Raw genomic sequence first — 18,017 nt, forward strand, 5'->3', positions numbered from 1 at the left:
CAGATTTATCAAATAAAGTATTTCTCTGGGTCTAATAGTAATTCATAGTTTTTACCTGCTTTTAGCACAGTGAAACCTTTATTACTCATATTTCCATGCTATAGTCTTTTAAAGTTCAGAGTTCTTATGTTTATTTATCTAGCTGGGATTGGGGGATGGGGCAAGCATATGGTGCTCTGCTACTCCATCATTTTAATTCCTCCTCAGAGTTCTTATGTTTAAAGTATGCCTCTTATGCATCTATTTGACAGATTTGGAGTAGTCACTTTCTGCTGCTAAGGCTTCCACTAGAGATGCAAGAAAAAAGTGTCCTCATGCTTTGTGTCTGTCTGAGTGTGGCAGTCAAGATTGAATGGGGCAATACAGGGGGGAAAATAATGCAATAAAATATTTTAATAAAGCATGTCTGTTGTGAGCAATGTAGTTTTTTTTTCAAGTTGGACAATTTTTTTTAAGTGGATCATTTAGCCCATTTTAAATTAAAGTAATTACCTTATTATCCAAGTAAATAACAAAGTAATTACTGGATGATAATTACATAATATAATTGTGTTTAAATTCAACACTGCAATATCCCACACACCACACCCTACAGGAAGACCACATGAGGATGAGCATTTACTATTTACAGGAGCTGTACCAACAGAATGCCAACTTAGCCCCTGACGCTTCAGGATAGGCTAAGAACCAGCTTTGTTTCAAAGTGCAGTTTCCCTGTGAGGGTGACTGCAGGTTAGTGGCAAAGGGCTCTGGGTTTCAGGTCAAGAAAGCAGACATGCATCTTAGTCTAGATGCCTATCCCCTGCCAGCATTATGTCTTAAATTGTATTTCTTGTTCATATACACTTTTTCTTGTTTTGGGTTTCATTTGTTTACTATTTTAAACACTACAACATCCATTCTGGATTCATTGACGTTTGACAGAAATACCTTCTATCTTATTTTTATGTATGTATTTTTCATTTCTTTTTTTTCCTTTTCTGTACTTCTGTCTGAATATTTTTTTACCCACTTACCTACTGCCTACAATATTTTTCCTTCTGCTTTATCCATCATTAAGCCAAAATAAGAATTTTTAATTCCCATTGTTGATTTTATTGTTATTGTTGTTTTATTGTTGTAGAAACAGTAAATCTACTACAGGAAAGAAACAAATGAGTTTATCTTAATATATCATTCTCTGTTAAAATTCTTCAAGTTGCTATCTGTTCTCTGGAACTATTAATCACAGTAATTTGACAGTCTATGTGTACTAATTCTATAATTGGTCACACCAATGGTCTGTTTGTCTTGTATATTTTAATTATTGCCTTTTCATTCCTTCCCTCTCATTTGGGCTTGTATAGTGGCATATCTTAATTTTATATTTAATAAAGGAAATTTTAACTAAAGAATTACAGTCCCTACATAATATTAATTTCATCAAGAAACCATTAATTTATTATGTTACATGCTACTCCATTATATCCAGCTGACTTTTTTCTTTACATTTTTTGTGTTTTATAGAATTACAGGTTATATCTCTTCATCATTTAATCATATAATAATTTCTGTTTTTTTACTGTTGCCATTGAGCAATCAGCCATCAAGTAATTTGTAAATCCAACCAAAGTATTCTCTTTGGTTATTTCTTTTTCATTAACTGTGCATTTTTTTTTAAATAAACATCTGTTGACTTACATTAAAAGTGATTTTTTTAAAAAAAATATAGTAGATGGAGCGCCTGGGTGGCTCAGTCACTTAAGCATCTGACCTTGGTTATGGTCATGATCTCACCCTTTGTGAGTTCAAGCCCCCTGCTGGGCTCGCTGCTGTTGGCAGTCCCACAGTCCACTTTGAATACTCTGTATCCCTCTGCCCTCCCCCATTATGCTCTCTCCCTTTCTCTCAAAAATAAACAAATATTTAAAAAATGGTTCAAATGTTAAATTAAGGCAAATAAATAAAAATAAATTAGCAAATATAAACCCAGCTGTTATAAAGCTAGTCATATAAGGTAATTGTGAACAAAAAATTACATAATACAGGAAAGTATGTATAATCATCTTATCACATAATACTGTATATGTCCAATATAATAAGGAATATTGATATTTCTATATCAAGCAGAAATGTAATCAGATGCATAGGTTTCTTTTTATTTTCTACTTCTACGTTCTTCATGGCTAATCTGTAGCCTTCACACTTAGATGAAAACATGGATCCAGGCCACAGGTAACAGAAAATAGAAGAGAAATTCTATTAACTCACAGACAATGCAAGCTAACTACAAATCATATTCTGGATCAGAGTTATGAAGTTAATTTACGTTAAAAATATTCTGGATCAGACTCATGAAGTTATTATTATGTTTAAATGAGCATAATGGTAAAGACCAAAAATACATGGCAATGGAAATCCTCATTTGGCATACTGTTTTAATCAGTATTGGTAGTTTTAACATTTTCAAGGTCTCTTTTGTTTATTTCCTGCATTAGAGTTACAGTTTCATTATCGGATGTCTCTCTCTCTCTCTGTCTCAATATTATTTACCTCTTTTCTTGAAGCCCATGCTGCCTCTTGGGCTGGTCAGATTCCAGAGTAATGACTTGTAATCTCCTGGGTGGGAGTTCCAGCACCAGAAGTCTAATGGGGAAAGAAGCCTATGAGTATATTAAAAATATTTTCTTTATCCTCTTATGATATCATGTTTCTCCCCTCAGGTTCAGAGGATGACATTCTATTCTATTTTTCAGGAACACAGATTATCTTAGATATATGTACGCTTTCATACTTTAATAGAAAAACTTAAAACATTCACAGATTTTATACCCACTGTATATTCTTTTAATTCAAATTACTATAGAAAACTCAAGTCTCCTACTTTCTTTCTTTCTTTCTTTCTTTCTTTCTTTCTTTCTTTCTTTCTTTCTTTCTTTCTTTTCTATCTATCTATCTATCTATCTATCTATTTATTTATTTATTTTTATATAGAGAGAGTGCACAAGCAGGGGAGAGGGTTAGAGGAAGAGGGAGAGAACCTTAACCAGGCTCTACACTCAGCACTGAGCCCGATGCGAGGCTTGATCCCACTACCCTAGAATCATGACCTAAGCTGAAATTAAGAGTCAGATGCTCAACTGACTGAGGTACCCAGGTACCCCTCAAGGCTCCTACTTTAAAGGCAAGTTCCTCAAATATTCCCTGTAACCTATTTTTTCTCAGTTACCATTTCTTTTTCTTATATATCAATCTTATTCTCAGCAACTAGGTACTCTTATATGATAACACGTGGTTAAGAATTTTCTAACACTGAGATGATGTTTTTCATCTTTTCTTATACCTTCAGTGAAGTTATTCTAATAGGAAGTTATCATAGAGTATATTAGGCAAGGTTGTCTTGCTTCCATTTTAATCAAGGAATGAATATATATATATATATATATATATATATATATATATATATATACACACACACACACACACACACACACATATATATAGCTTATGTCTATGACATTTTTAAAATATTGGTTTTGGGTTTCTCAATAAATTCATATTTTATATATAATTTTTATTTTTATTTGTATTTTCTTTTACTTCTGGATAGGATATTTTATTATTTTTTTATTTTATCATTATTTTTTTAATTTTTTTAATATGAAATTTATTGTTAAATTAGTTTCCATATAACACCCAGTGCTCATGCCAACAGGTGCCCTCCTCAATGCCCATCACCCACTTTCCCCTCCCTCCCACACCCATCAACCCTCAGTTTGTTCTCAGTTTTTAAGAGTCTCTTATGGTTTGCCTCTTTCCCTCTCTGTAACTTTTTTTTCCCCTTCCCCTTCTACCTTATATACAATTTTTAAACACCATTTCATTGGATTAGATTGCTGGATGTATAAACATATTCAATAAATAGCTTCTGTTTTTCTCAGCTTGATCATATATCAAAATTTTATTTTTGAGAGATAGCAACCTTCATGAATAATCTTTGTAGTATTCATGCTATGAAGTAAGGGCTCTCATATGTTTTTCTATCAAAATTTACCTTAGTCAAATTTCAAAATATGACCAATATTCTCTTTCTTGCCACTTGATGACAATTGCTATTTCTGAGAGCTCCCAATTTTATGCTTCTGTTTTTCCCATAACGTATATATATTATGTGAAATATAAAATTTTCCTTAAATAAATTTCTAATTTTCCTATGTGTACCTTCTAAGTATAATGTAGGAGAGTTTGCAATTATTGATTAATGTGTTAAATGGGAAACATATGGTCAAAATAGGTGAAAGATTGGACAACTTCAACAGAGAAGTAGATTCTATAAAAAATAATTCAGTGAAGACAGTGACATCACCAAAATGGTACAGTAGAAGATGTCAGCTTCCATCTCCCTACAGAGCATAATTAGACAGCTATCCATGAGCAAAGTTCTGGGAGAGACTCAGGGGTCCACTTAAAAAGTTTTAACAACAAAGTAAAGGAAAAACACCTGCGGATAAGTTCACAAGGGTAGGACGAACAGTTTCATTTGCCTTCATCATCTCCTGCCCCAGGCCAGCTCTATTTTTCACCAAAACAGAACTCCCAAGACTGAGAGGGCTTCCCTCAGCAGGAAAAGGAGATCAACTTGAGAAAACGGTTTCCTCAACTTTTCAGTGCTCTGCACAAAGTATCTGCTTTGGTCTCAACCCTCTCAAAGACCAGGAAAACTAAACAGCTGGAAACAAGGAACAAACACAGGGGCAAACAGTATCAGCCATATGGCAGGAGTGACAATGGTCCCAGTAGCCTGTACTGCAGAGGATCATGGCAACCTTTGTCACTTGAGGAGCTCAACAGCCCTTGTGGACATTTGCAACACCCAGCTTTCATCATTGAGGACTTCTCTTCATAGACCCCAGACTGACCCACAGAGGACCCTCACTGCTTTCTCCACTGAGAAAACCAACAGCCAACATAGCCACCATGGACCCCTTGCAGATTTTGCTACTGAAGTTTTCACCACAGGCTTTCCTGTTTGTAGACACCAGCTGCCTGAGAGCTTCCTCACTCCACACAGCTTCTTGTGGACCTGGTACCAGCCCTGACTCCTGTCACTGGCCAGTACCAATGTGTGTGTCTGCAGCTAGTCCCTAAAGCACTGTACGTACAAGCCACTGGCCCTCACCTCTATCACCAGCATCAAATTCTATGTGCACACCAGAAGATAGCACCTCCAGCTACTCAGACGCATGCAGACAGTCCACACCCCGCAGCTGCTTGGGTTCCCAGGCCAACCCTGACTCCTTCAGTGGACTGCACTAATATGTGTGCTTGCAGCTAACCCCAGGGGCCATGCACCTACATGCTGCCTGATCTAACTCTCCTCACTGGTCCCAACCATCATGCATGTGCCTGCGGCTAGCCCCTGCAGTCATGCAAGTATATGCCAACATACAGAAACCCCACAGCTGCTTGTGTGCCTGCAGTTGATTCTGACCTCTGTTGTTGGGTCCAGCCATTGACACTATGTGTGTGTCTATACTGGCCCTTTCTACCACATAAGATACCTTCATTCAGCCATCACAGCAGCATCCAACGCCAGTAGAATGTATGTTCTTCTCTGCATATGGATACCTTCTCCAGGATACATTATATATTAGGTCACAAGACAAGTCTCAGCAAATTTTAGAAGACTGAAATCAGGGGCAACTGGGTGGCTCAATCAGTTAAGCATCCAACTCCTGATTTAGGCTCAGGTCATGACCTCATGGTTAGTGATTTTGAGCCCCAGTCATTCTCTCTGCTGACAGTGCAGAGTCTGCTTGGGATTCTCTCTCTCCCTCTCTCTCTGCCTCTCCCCTGCTTACACCTGCTCTCTCTCTCTCTCTCTCTCTCTCTTAAAATAAATAAATAAACATTAAAAAAAGACTGAAATCCAACCAAGTATCTTTTCATCACAATGGTATGAAGCTAGAAATTAGTAGCAGGAGGAAAACTATAAAATTCACAAATATGTGGAAATTAAAGAACACACTCCTGAACAACTGATTTAAAGATGAAATCAAAACAAAAACAAAATACACACACACACACACACACACACACACACACACACACACACATATATATATATATATATATATATATATATATATATATATATACATACTGAAACAAATAAAAATGGAAGCAGAGCATATCAAAATTTACAGGATGCATGAAAGCAATGCTAAGAAGGAAGCTTATGAGAATAAATGCCTACATTAATGCCTACATTAAGAGCAAAAGATCTCAAACAACCTAACTATACACCTCAAGGAAGTAGAAAAAGAAAAAACGAAGCCTAAATTTAGAGAAAGAGAGGAGGTAACAGAGCAGAAATAAACGAAATAGAGATTAGAAAATCAATAACATAAATAAAACTGAATTGGTTTTTTGAAAAGATTAACAAAACTGATACATGTTTTGCTAGAGTTACCAAGGAAAAAAGAAAGAGGAATCAAATATATAAAATTATTTTAAAAAAGGAAACATTACAACTGACACTACAGAAATATAAAGGATCATTTGAAACTACTGTGAATAATTACATGCCTATAAATTGGAAAACCTAGAAGAAATCTTTAAGTTCCTAGAAACATAGAATAGAACAAGTAAAATCATGAAAAAAATAGAAAAATCTTAATAGAGAAATAATAAGTGAGGAGATAGAAACAGTAATCAAAAATCTCCTAACAAAGAAAGGCCCAGGATCAGATGGCTTCATAGATAAATTTCACCAAACACTCACGGAAGAATTAACATCAATTCTACTTACACTTACAAAAAATTGAAGAAGCATCCCCCACCAACTCATTTTACAAGGCCAGTATTATGCAGATACCAAACCCAGAGAGGAATACTGTAAGTAAAGGAAACTTGAGGACAGTATCTTTATAGAGAGGTATAGGATGTAAAGATTCTTAACAAAATACTAGCAAACCAAATTCAATAGCACGTTAAAAGTACAATATACCAACTGGAATTCATCCCTGGGATGCAGGGAGGTTTCAACATAGGACAGTCAACAAATGTGACACATGACATTAATGGAATGAAAGACAAAAATCATATGATCATCTCAAGAGATGCAGAAAAGAAATTTGACAAAATTCAACATCCTTTCATGATATAAACTCTCAACAAACTATGTATAGGAGAAATATACCTCAACATAAGAAGGGCCATATATGAGAAGCCCACAGCTAATGTCATACTCAATGGTAAAGAGCTGAAAACTTTCCATCTAAGATCAGGAACAAGACAAGAGAACCTATTCTCATAATTTCCATTCAACGTCGTACTCTAAGTCCTAATTAGGCAAGAAAAAGAAATAAAAGCCATACAAATCAGAAAAAAAAAGTAAAACTGTCTCTATTTTATGATGACATGATCTTCTGTATAGATGCCCTCTATTGACCTCATCAAAACATTCTTTGACCTAATCAACAAATTCAATAATGTATAAGGATACAAAGTCAGGATACAAAAATTAGCTGCATATTGTATACACTAACAGTAAACTATGTAAATAAGAAATTAAAAAACTATCCCATTCACAGTAGCATCAAAAACAATAAAATATTAGGAATAAGTTTAATCAAGAAAGTGAAAGGTCTACAGACTGAAAACTATACGACATTGCTGAAAAAAACTGAGGACACAAATACGTGGAAAGATATTCTATGTTCATGGACTAGAAAAATTAATATTGTTAAAATATCCATATTATCCAAGGCAATCTATAGATTCAATTCAATCCCTACCAAAATTCCAATGGCATTTTTCAATGAATAGAAAAAGCAATTCTAAAATTCCTATGGAACCACAGAGACTCTGAATAGCCAACACAATTTTGAGAAGAAACAAACATGGAGGCATCATGCTTCCTGATTTCAAACTATATTACAAAGTTATAATAATCAAAACAATATGATGCTGGTATAAAATAGATACATAACCCGAAGGAACAGAAAACAGAGTCCAGAAATTAACTCATACATATAGGGTCAACTGATATTTGTCAAATGAGCCAAGAATACTCAGTGGGGAAAGGATAGTCTATTCAATAAATGGGAAAACTGAATATATCCACATGCAAAAGAATAAAATTGAACCCATATCTCACACCACTCACAAAAATGAACTCAAAGTAGAATAAGGACTTAAACATAAGACCTGAAAATGTATACTCCTAGAAGAAAACATAGGTAAAGAGCTTCATGAATTTTTGTGTATGACATGAAAGGAGCAAGCAACAAAAGCAAAAATCAACAAGTAGGATCACATCAAACTAAATTCACAAAATGAAAGGCAACCTACAGAATGGGAAAAAAATTGTAACCATATATCTGGTAAGGTTAATATCCAAAATATACTTTTAAAAACTGATAAAAACAATGCAAAAATGTTTGTTAATGGCAAAGAAACAATCTAGTTTAAAAAAGGGCAGAAGACTTAAATAGATATCTTCCAAAAGATGACATAACCAATAACCAATAGGCACATAAATAAGTGTTCAACATCACTAATTATTGGGGAAATTCAAATCAAAACAATAATGACATATGACCTCACACCTATAATGAAATAAAAGTGATAAAAATGCTGAAGATAAAGAGAAAAAGAACACTTGCACACCACTGGGGGGAATATAAATTGGTACAGCCACTGTAAAAAACCAGTCTGAAAGTTTCCCCAAAAATTAAAAATAAAACTACCATATGACCCAGCAATTACACTGCGTATATATCCAGAGGAACTGAAATCACTCTGTTGAAGGGATTCCCATGTTCATTACAGTATTATTCACAATAACCAAGACACAGAAACAACCTAAGTGTTAACTGACGGATGAATACATAAAATGTGGTACATATACAGAATAGAATATTATTCAGCCATAAAAAGAAGGAAATTTTGCCATTTGTGACAACACAGATGGACCATGAGGGCAATATGCTACATGAAATAAGTCAGAGAAAGACAAATACTGTATAATCTCATTTATTATGTGGAATCGAAAAACATTAAATGATAGAGAGCAGAAGAATTAATTAGGATGTCATTGGGCTGCTTCTCTCAGAAAACAAAACAAAACAAAACAAAACAAAACACCACCCAAGATTTGGAGCTGGAGAAGCAGTCCATATTCTCACCATACATATCTGGAGTAGAACTTCCATCATACTGAACTGAGGAGAGAGGGAGAGGGTTGTGGCTCAAATGCCATAGGTTCTGTGTTCCTATGAGAAGTTGTAAGTGTTGTTAAACACATGTATTTCCATGTGCTTTGTGCTCTCAGGACAATTTCCACAATTAAAAAAATACAACATTCATCAGTTTTCATTGTATTTCTGAGGAGCAGGTTTCTGGAGCTTGTCATACTACCATTCCAGCAAATTCCTTGCTTCTTAAATACAAATTATATGGAAACTCAAGTGAAGGAAAGCAAGCCATCAATAAGAAAATGAAATAAATCTTTGAGTTTCACATAAAGTCAAGTTTCAGGTGGATACAGACCTATACAAGCTGTTAAAAATAGCATAAAGTACATGGTACAACTAACTGTCCCTACTCTACATGTCTTTTAAATATACATAGCACTTGAAGTTTTATGTTCTGTATTTGTAATCTGACTATGGTGTTGAATTTTTCAATTATAATTTTTCTGCTGCATTGTAACACTGAGAAAGAATGATATAAAACTTTTAAGTCATAACTTGTATTTTGAAAATACCTCAATAGTAAAAAGTACACAGATGAGGTGTTAGAATGGGAAGTTTAGAGAAGGCATTGAATCAACCTGTGACAATCATACATAAAAACTTTTGTTGTTTATTTTTTTGATATTGTATCTTATCATCCTCGACTATATATCACAAAAACTGAGATAGTATTTAAATTTATTGATAATCTCCTCAATCAGGGAAATGCTTCTATTTTAAGAAAATCCAATAAATATGACAGAAATACCAGTCAAAAGACCTAAAGTGAGACATATGTCAGATTCGTTGTTTTCATCTTCATCTTTAAACCTAACTGGATGGTTTGTTGTCTTAATATCAAATAATTTATATAAATTTTTCAAGTCCTTAATACTTTCTTTAAATTGGGGAACTCTAAATAGGAGTCTCTGAACTAATCGGAAGTACTGAAATTTTACTTCTAATAAAACATGTCTCTTCACATTATTTTTGAGTCAAGAGTCAACTGGAATCATCTCTAATCAACAGGCTCACTACTGTGAATGTTTCGGTTGCACCTGTGTTTTCTCAGCTTTCCCTTCTGCATACCATATCATTATATCAACTCTCAACAAGCGAGTGTCTTTTGGAATCTAATAAAAATATAATTAATTTTATGCACAACTTGTTTTCTAGTTCTTTAGTGAAAAAGGTTATCAGATTAGACTCAGATTTAGTCTGATATTTTCAGTTTCTAAATTACACTACTACTCTCACCTCCCTTTAGAATATTAACTTTGACAATAATTGGCAAAAGTATTAATAATGACTTCCAGAGAAGTACACACAAATCTCATGAAAATTGGATGATGGAGGAGATAAAGAACTCTGCTAAGTCATCCACAGCTTTGTAACTCTGAATGAAAATCTTCAACTAGAAAATATTCTGTTCAGTGACAGCAAACCATTTCATTTTTAAAGTTTCTATAAGATCATAATTCTACTATGCATTCTTTCATGTGTCATATTTGTAATGTATTTTTTATTATCAAAAATAACAATTCTTTTTAGAAGTGGATTAGAAAGATACCAGTTCTGAGATAACTTATTTTTAGCAAACTTCCTTCTACTATAAAAGACTTAAGGTCAAAATTCTGTCAACATACCTTTATCTATAATAGCAATAATTTTTTTTTTAATTTTTATTCCCTACACTGGTAACTAATAGAGCATGTCAACTTGAGGTACTTTTAAGTGACAGGAAGTTTCTAATTCACAAACCACATGTCACACTAGACAATCAGAACTTGACCTACAGATAATCTACCCCAACCTCTTAATTTTACTATTTAAGAAGTTGAGACTCAGAGGGTGAATGTGATATGCCCACCGTGCTTTCCAGTAGGGCTTTTCTAGAAAACAAGGTACCTCATTCCACTCCACTGTTCTTTCCTTCACATCATTTTGCCTATATTATGAACAACTTTCCCAAGTGCAATTAAAAAATATAGGTAGACCTACTTTTCTAAATATTTCTGGCCTAATTCAACGTTTCAGAATCCTTAACAGCCTACATTTTGCAACATATGAGCAGCCACCTCACATTCGTATTACTGTAAAACTCATCTGTACCTGCAAGCCTACAGCTATTGCTTACCTGCACCGTGCTATCTCCACACCATATATTGGCATTTGCTTTTCCTGGTCAATCTGAATTGTCTATTAAGAGAACATGAGCTCAGTGAATAATCTTAAAACTCTCTGCTTCCTTTCTTTGTCTAGATAGGATTTTTAACACATTCCCATTTTATTTAGACAAATGAAAATATTACAACATGTTGCTATTTGCTCTTCTCAGATTACTTTGTCATTGCCATCCTAGGATCTTTGCTTCTATGTAGGATTTCAAATGTAATTTCCACAGCATTGGTACTGTAGAACTGAAAGAACGATTTAGATCATATTCTGCTTTGATATTCCAATGGGTTATAATATAAGGTAATAGCTATGTTCAACTTAAAAACTGGTATACATAAATTGGGAACATCACTTAAAAAATTCTATTGGTGGCCAACCTACACAGTACCACTTTTCATTTCATTTTTTGGAGATTGACATCATTGCTTAGAAAGGATAAACTGATGATTTTTTTACTTCCTTTTCCATATGCCCACCCCATATTAAAACCTATCTTTTTGCAAATCCCATTTCTTTAGACCTGAGATAGGTACAGAGAAATTATGAGTTAACTAGATAGAGGATTTAGTTTTATACTTGTGATATAAAATATTTATGTAAAAGTTAAACAATGGGAAGAACATGAAGAAGGCTTAACTCTCATGTTGTGTTTACTCTATTATTGTCATTGAGGCCAATGGAGCATATTAATTCATCCTTTCAACATCTATTGAACATGTACAATATATAATACTCAATGACCTAACAGTATACAAACATGAATTATAAAGGATCACTGCTTTTATGAAAATACATATTTTCAAAAATGATGTATAAGAAATGTCTAACAATAATTTATTGAGGTTTATTTTTGAGAATGAATGAGTAGTAAATAAGAATATGTTATCTGAAGGGCACCTGGGTGGTTCAGTTGGTTGAGTGTCTAACCCTTGATTTCGGCTCAGGTCATGATCTCAGGCTTGTGGGATCAAACCCATGTTGGTTTCTGTGTTGCACGTGGAGCCTAATTAAGATTTTCTTTCTTTCTTTCTTTCTTTCTTTCTTTCTTTCTTTCTTTCTTTCTTTCTTTCTTTCTTTCTTTCTCTCTCTCTCTCTTTCTCTCTCTTTCTTTCTCTTTCCCTTTCTTTCTTTCTTTCTTTCTTTCTTTCTTTCTTTCTTTCTTTCTTTCTTTCTTTCTTTCTTTCTTTCTTTCTTTCTTTCTCTTTCCTTCTTTCTTTCCCCCTCCTTCCCTCTCCCTCTCTCCCACTCAGTACCTCTCCCCAACCCTCACAGGAACTCTCTCTCTCAAATAGAAAAAAAAAAAGAGTATGTTACCTGAAAACTAACATACCATTGATTAATATGAACTGAGCACTTATGATATGCCACACTCTTTGCCTGTATTAATCAATATATTTTTCTTCTAAAAAGACTACTTTTTAAGAGCAGCTTTAGGTTTACAACAAAGTTAGGAGAAAGAGATTTCTCACACATGCATATCCTCTCCTTATAAACATCAACAACCAGAATGGTACTTTTTACCAAGGATGAACCTATACAGACACATCATAATCACCCAAAGTCCATAGTTTAATTTGGTTCAATATTGGTACTATGGTATTATGGCATATTTTTTTAAATTCAGGTTTTCTTTTTTTTACATGTTTCTTATTTTTGAGAGACAGCATGAGCAGGGGAGCAGCAGGGGGGCACAGAGGATCCTCAGTGGGCTCTGTGCTGACAACAGTGAGGCCATCAAGATCATGATCTGAACTGGAGTCGGACGCTCAACCAACTGAGCCACCCAGGTGACCCTCAGGTTGTTTTCTAATTGTTGAGTTTTACAAGATACTTGCATAGTTCAAATAATAGCCTTATATCAGGTATGTATTTTGCAAATATTTTCTCCCAGTCTGTGGGTTGCATGCTAAATGTCTTTATACGGACTTTTGTAAAGCAGAGTTTTGAATTTTGATAACATCCATTTTATCAATTACTTCTTTCATGGATTGTGTCTTTTGTGTTATATTTAAAAGACATCACCATACCTAAGCTGATGCAGGTTTTCTCCAATTTATCTTCTAGGAGTTTTATATTTAAATTTAGGTCTATGATCTGTTTTGAGTTAATTTTTGTGAAAGTTGTAGGGTCTTCAAGTTCATTCTTGCATGAAAATATCAAGTTGTTTTGGCACCATTTACTAAAGAGAGTACTTTTTAAAAATCTTTTTTAATGTTTATTTATTCTTGAGAGACAGAGAGAGACAGAGCACAAGTGGGGGAAGGGCAGAGAGAGAGAGGGAGAAACAGAATCCGAAGCAGGATCCAGGCTCTGAGCTGTCAGTACAGAACCAACACGGGGCTTGAACCCACAAATTGCGAGATCATTACCTGAGCCAAAGACAGATGCTTAACCGACTGAGCCACTCCATTGTATTGCCTTTGCTCCTTTGGCAAAGATCGGTTGATTACATTTTCGGGGGTCCATTTCTGGGCTTTCTATTCTCTTCCATTAATCTATTTGTCTGTTCTTTGCTAATACCATATTATCTTCATTCCTGTAGCTTTATAGTAAGTCTTAAAGTAGGATAGTGTCAGTCTATCTACTTTCTGGGATTTTTATTGACTATGCACTGAATCTATGGATCAAGTTGGAAAAAACTGACATCTTGACAATATTGAATCTTCCTATCTGTGAACGTGAAATATCTGTTTATCAAGTTCTTCTATTTCTTTAATCAAAGTCTTGTTGTTTTTCCCCATATAGATTTTATACATATTTTGTTAGATTCATACCTAAATATTTCATTTTGGGAGGTGCTAATATAAACAGTGTTTTTAATTTCAAATTCCACTTGTTTATTATTGGTATATAGGAAAGCAACTGACTTTTACATATTAACCTTGTAACCTGCAATTTTGCTATGATTTCTCATTCTCATTCTACCTGTAGAACTCTTTGTCCAAAATGAGTTTCAAGAGGACATTTACCAATTTGTGAAACAGATGAGAAGAGAGTTGCTTTGGTTAAGAGGCTTAGAGAGATGGTATCTATCTATCTATCTATCTATCTATTTATTTATGAGAGAGAGAGAGAGAGAGAGAGAGAGAGAGAGAGAGAGAGAGAAATGGGGAGGGCAGCGAGAGAGCGGGAATCCTATGCAAGCTTTGCACCTCAGCACAGAGCCAGATGTATGGCCTGACCTCATGACGAGAGCCAAAATCAGTAGAATGCTTAACCAACTGAGAGTGACCCAGGCACCCCTAGAGAGGTGCTATTTCTTATACTTTCAAATATTTTATATTCAAACACACATTACAATTCCAAGATGAATAACAGATTCACTGATTGTCATTTTCTCATTAAAATCATAACTAATTTCTAATTTATAGAAGACTGATAATAAACTTGCCCATTTATAAGCCTTCATCAATATCCACATATTCATATTACTACTTTTGTTTTCTTAAAATTACCACAGTTTTAATTCTGAAACCCAAGGCAATTATAAGTGTTTTTCATCAAATATTTGTAGTTTCTCCCTGAAATGTTCCATATTTATAGACAGCTTAAGCACAGGTAAGGGAGTGGAACAGTTCTGAATTCAAATTTATTTTATATTCCATATGTTAGCTCTGTGGCATTGGAAAAGGAGGTGAATTTATGTATTGAACATTTACTATGTGGTAGGTATTGTGTTAAACATTATATATATTTCATCTTGAACATACATTTGTAAAGCAAATATTATTTTTCTGAGTGTATATCTAATGAGGATACAACTTACGAGAAACTGAATGGTTTGTCAAAACAATAAAATCAATAGTAGGACAATTTAGAATTTAGTCTATATTTGAGCCACTCTAGAGACTGCTCATTATTTACCACATGAAGCAATTACTTAACTTTATGAAATATTGTGTAGTAATAGGATTTGTTATAGGACTATTTTGTAGTCTTATAAATTAGCATATGTTAATGAACCATATAGATAATATGGGCTCAGCAAATGATGCCTCCTCAGCGCTTCATCCTCTCTCTCCTGTTGCGTCTGCCCTTTGTAATACCCTCTTTTAAAAAAGGCTTAAAGGGGTGCCTGGGTGGCTCAGTCGACTGAGCGTCAGACTTCGGATTAGGTAATGATCTCGCGGTCTGTGAGTTTGAGCCCCATGTCGGGCTCTGTGCTGACAGCTCAGAGCCTGGAGCCTGCTTTGGATTCTGTGTCTCCCACTCTCTCTGCCCCTCCCCCGCTCATGCTCTTTCTCTCTCTCTGTCAAAAATAAATAACCATTAAAAATTTTTTTAAAAAGGTTTATGGCCAGTACTTCAATTAATAAAATTTCAAGTTACTTGATATATGTCTAAAACTAAGATGTGATTAAAAAAAAAAAAAACAAGCATATAGATGATTAGAGATTTTTGTCAGTATCCCAAAACCATAAAATATACAAAATCTAATCTCTGTTATTTCTAGTTAAATATAACAATAAACCACATACATATATTTCCATTCAAAATGAACACTTTTTCATTTTCATTTTACTTTGTTGAATCACAAAGAAACTGTGATAAGGACCCATTTCCCACTACCAAGTAAATTTTGGAGTTACAGAGCAAGAACTTTATAAAACATGTATTTTTGGACACATGAACTAAGCAACAAAAAAAAATCTATGAACTTATTTAAGAATATGAAAGAATATCCTATTTTGTGAAACATGATTACTGGTATCTTTTTCCTTACTTCCCTGCTTTTAATGTCAGTTTCCTGAGTTAAAATCACTACTAGAAAAAAAAAAACATTTTGTGGAATTTTTAATAAAACTGCTTTAGAGTTAATTTCGGAAGAGCTTTTTCTTCTATAAGGAGTGCTATACATACTTTTATTCTTTTCTACAGCAGGAAGGTTTGCACAGCAGCAAGATTTAAGACAAATACCAGCGATCATTTTGGTTTGTCTGAATTTATTTTGCTCAAGCAGTTTCTGAAATTGCTTTTGTGGATTTATATTTCATTTTAATTGAGACAAAATGAGCAGTGTCAAGTGAAATATTGATTGCTTTTTAAATATGCTGACAGGGAAATACATCTTATTAGATAGTTGCTGGATTTACTTTTTAAATGGACCTGTGTCTTTAATAAAGCATTTAAAATATATTGACTAAATATTAAATATCCATCAAGAACTTTTAAAATGTGGATTGATAACATCTCATTTTAATTAAAACGTTTCTAATTTTACTTGAGAGAACAAGAAATTTCATTGGTTTCTCTTAATATTTTTGTCTGTATATTTCATTTCTCTGTAATTGCAGTAAGATACAGCTGTTCTCATTTAATTAATTTACTCCTAGGAAAACATATATGACTTATGTAAGTAACTAAATAAGAATAAATGTCTGAAATTTGCATTTTCTGGCACTTTATTAGAAGCGACTTCTGTATTTTAACATATAACTCAGTTACTCAAAACTGATTCCTGGTCATGTTTTCAAGCAACGGTTATATTATATAAAGCTATAATTCCTCTTATTAGTTAAAACCTAGGGTGGAGACTGTAATAGGATTCATCCTTCTTGAATTTCACTTCTGACAAAGATGATTATAACTACTCAGGAAAGTAACTGCCTGAACAATTGCTGCTGAGGGCTGCCTTTTTGTTCAGAAAGGCTCTAAGGTAATTATTCTTATTGTGCCTTCTGTAACACGGAGAACATAGAAATCAACAATACAGAAATTAATTTCAACAAAGATCCCAGATTTTAGGTTTCCTGCCTGATTTTAGGTTATTTTAAATATTTTTTTACAGTATCAACAATGAGGAATGTCAAGGGAGTCCCTCAGAAGATACGAGTAGTGGTCTCCAGGAGCAGTGGCCTCGTTGCTGTTGAACAACGAGGTAAGGGGTAGCTGCCTTCACTCAATGATATTTTGGTGCATTGCTATCTCTGTATCCATTCTTTTGTTTTACTAATTTCTTAATGAATAAGAAGGTTCTCAGCTGGCTGGTTCAGTAGGTTAAGTGGCTGACACTTGACTTCAGCTCAGGTCATGATCTCACGGTTAGTGAAATCGAGCCCCAAGTGTCAGGCTCGGCACTGACAGCACGGGTCCTGCTCAGGATTCTGTCTCTCTGCCCCTTTCCTGCTCATGAACGTGTTTTCTCTCTCTTGTCTCAAAATGAAAAAAAAAATTTAAAAAAGAAGGTTCTTAGCTGTTCTGCACTTTTAAATTTTCATAGACAGATCTCCAGGATAACAGACTGTCTTCACCATGGTTTTGATAGGAGAATGAAAGCATTACCACCAAGGGAATAAGGTTTTGACAACATTATTTTGGTCAAAGAAATCTTTTTTCTTTCCCCCTCCAAAGCATATCATAACATAGTGCAGAGTTCCTTTACCTAACCATTATGTCTATCCTTCACCTTTCTTCTATGTAAACACTGAAACTTCCAGCACATACACTTTACCCAGAAAGCAACACTATCACTATACTACTCTGGAGGGGAAAGTGCCTATATAGAGATGGTCATAGACACACAATAAAAGCCAATGACATTATGAGAACAAATTATCTCATATTCATAGTTATGTCATATACCTCATAAGGAATGCAGTTATGCTGAAACTCTCATGGAGC

The 18,017-nt window shown here is 34.3% G+C and overlaps 1 non-coding gene across 1 annotated transcript; it reads left to right on the top strand.

Annotated features, from left to right (window-relative positions):
• The first annotated feature begins 234 nt into the window (after window positions 1-234).
• LOC131484190 (small nucleolar RNA SNORA31) lies at window positions 235-368 on the top strand. Its single transcript, XR_009248092.1, has one exon. It is a non-coding gene; the product is annotated as a small nucleolar RNA SNORA31 (small nucleolar RNA).
• The last annotated feature ends 17,649 nt before the right edge of the window (window positions 369-18,017 follow it).

This window comes from Neofelis nebulosa, chromosome 8, assembly GCF_028018385.1.
Source record: "Neofelis nebulosa isolate mNeoNeb1 chromosome 8, mNeoNeb1.pri, whole genome shotgun sequence".
Lineage (NCBI taxonomy): Eukaryota > Metazoa > Chordata > Mammalia > Carnivora > Felidae > Neofelis > Neofelis nebulosa.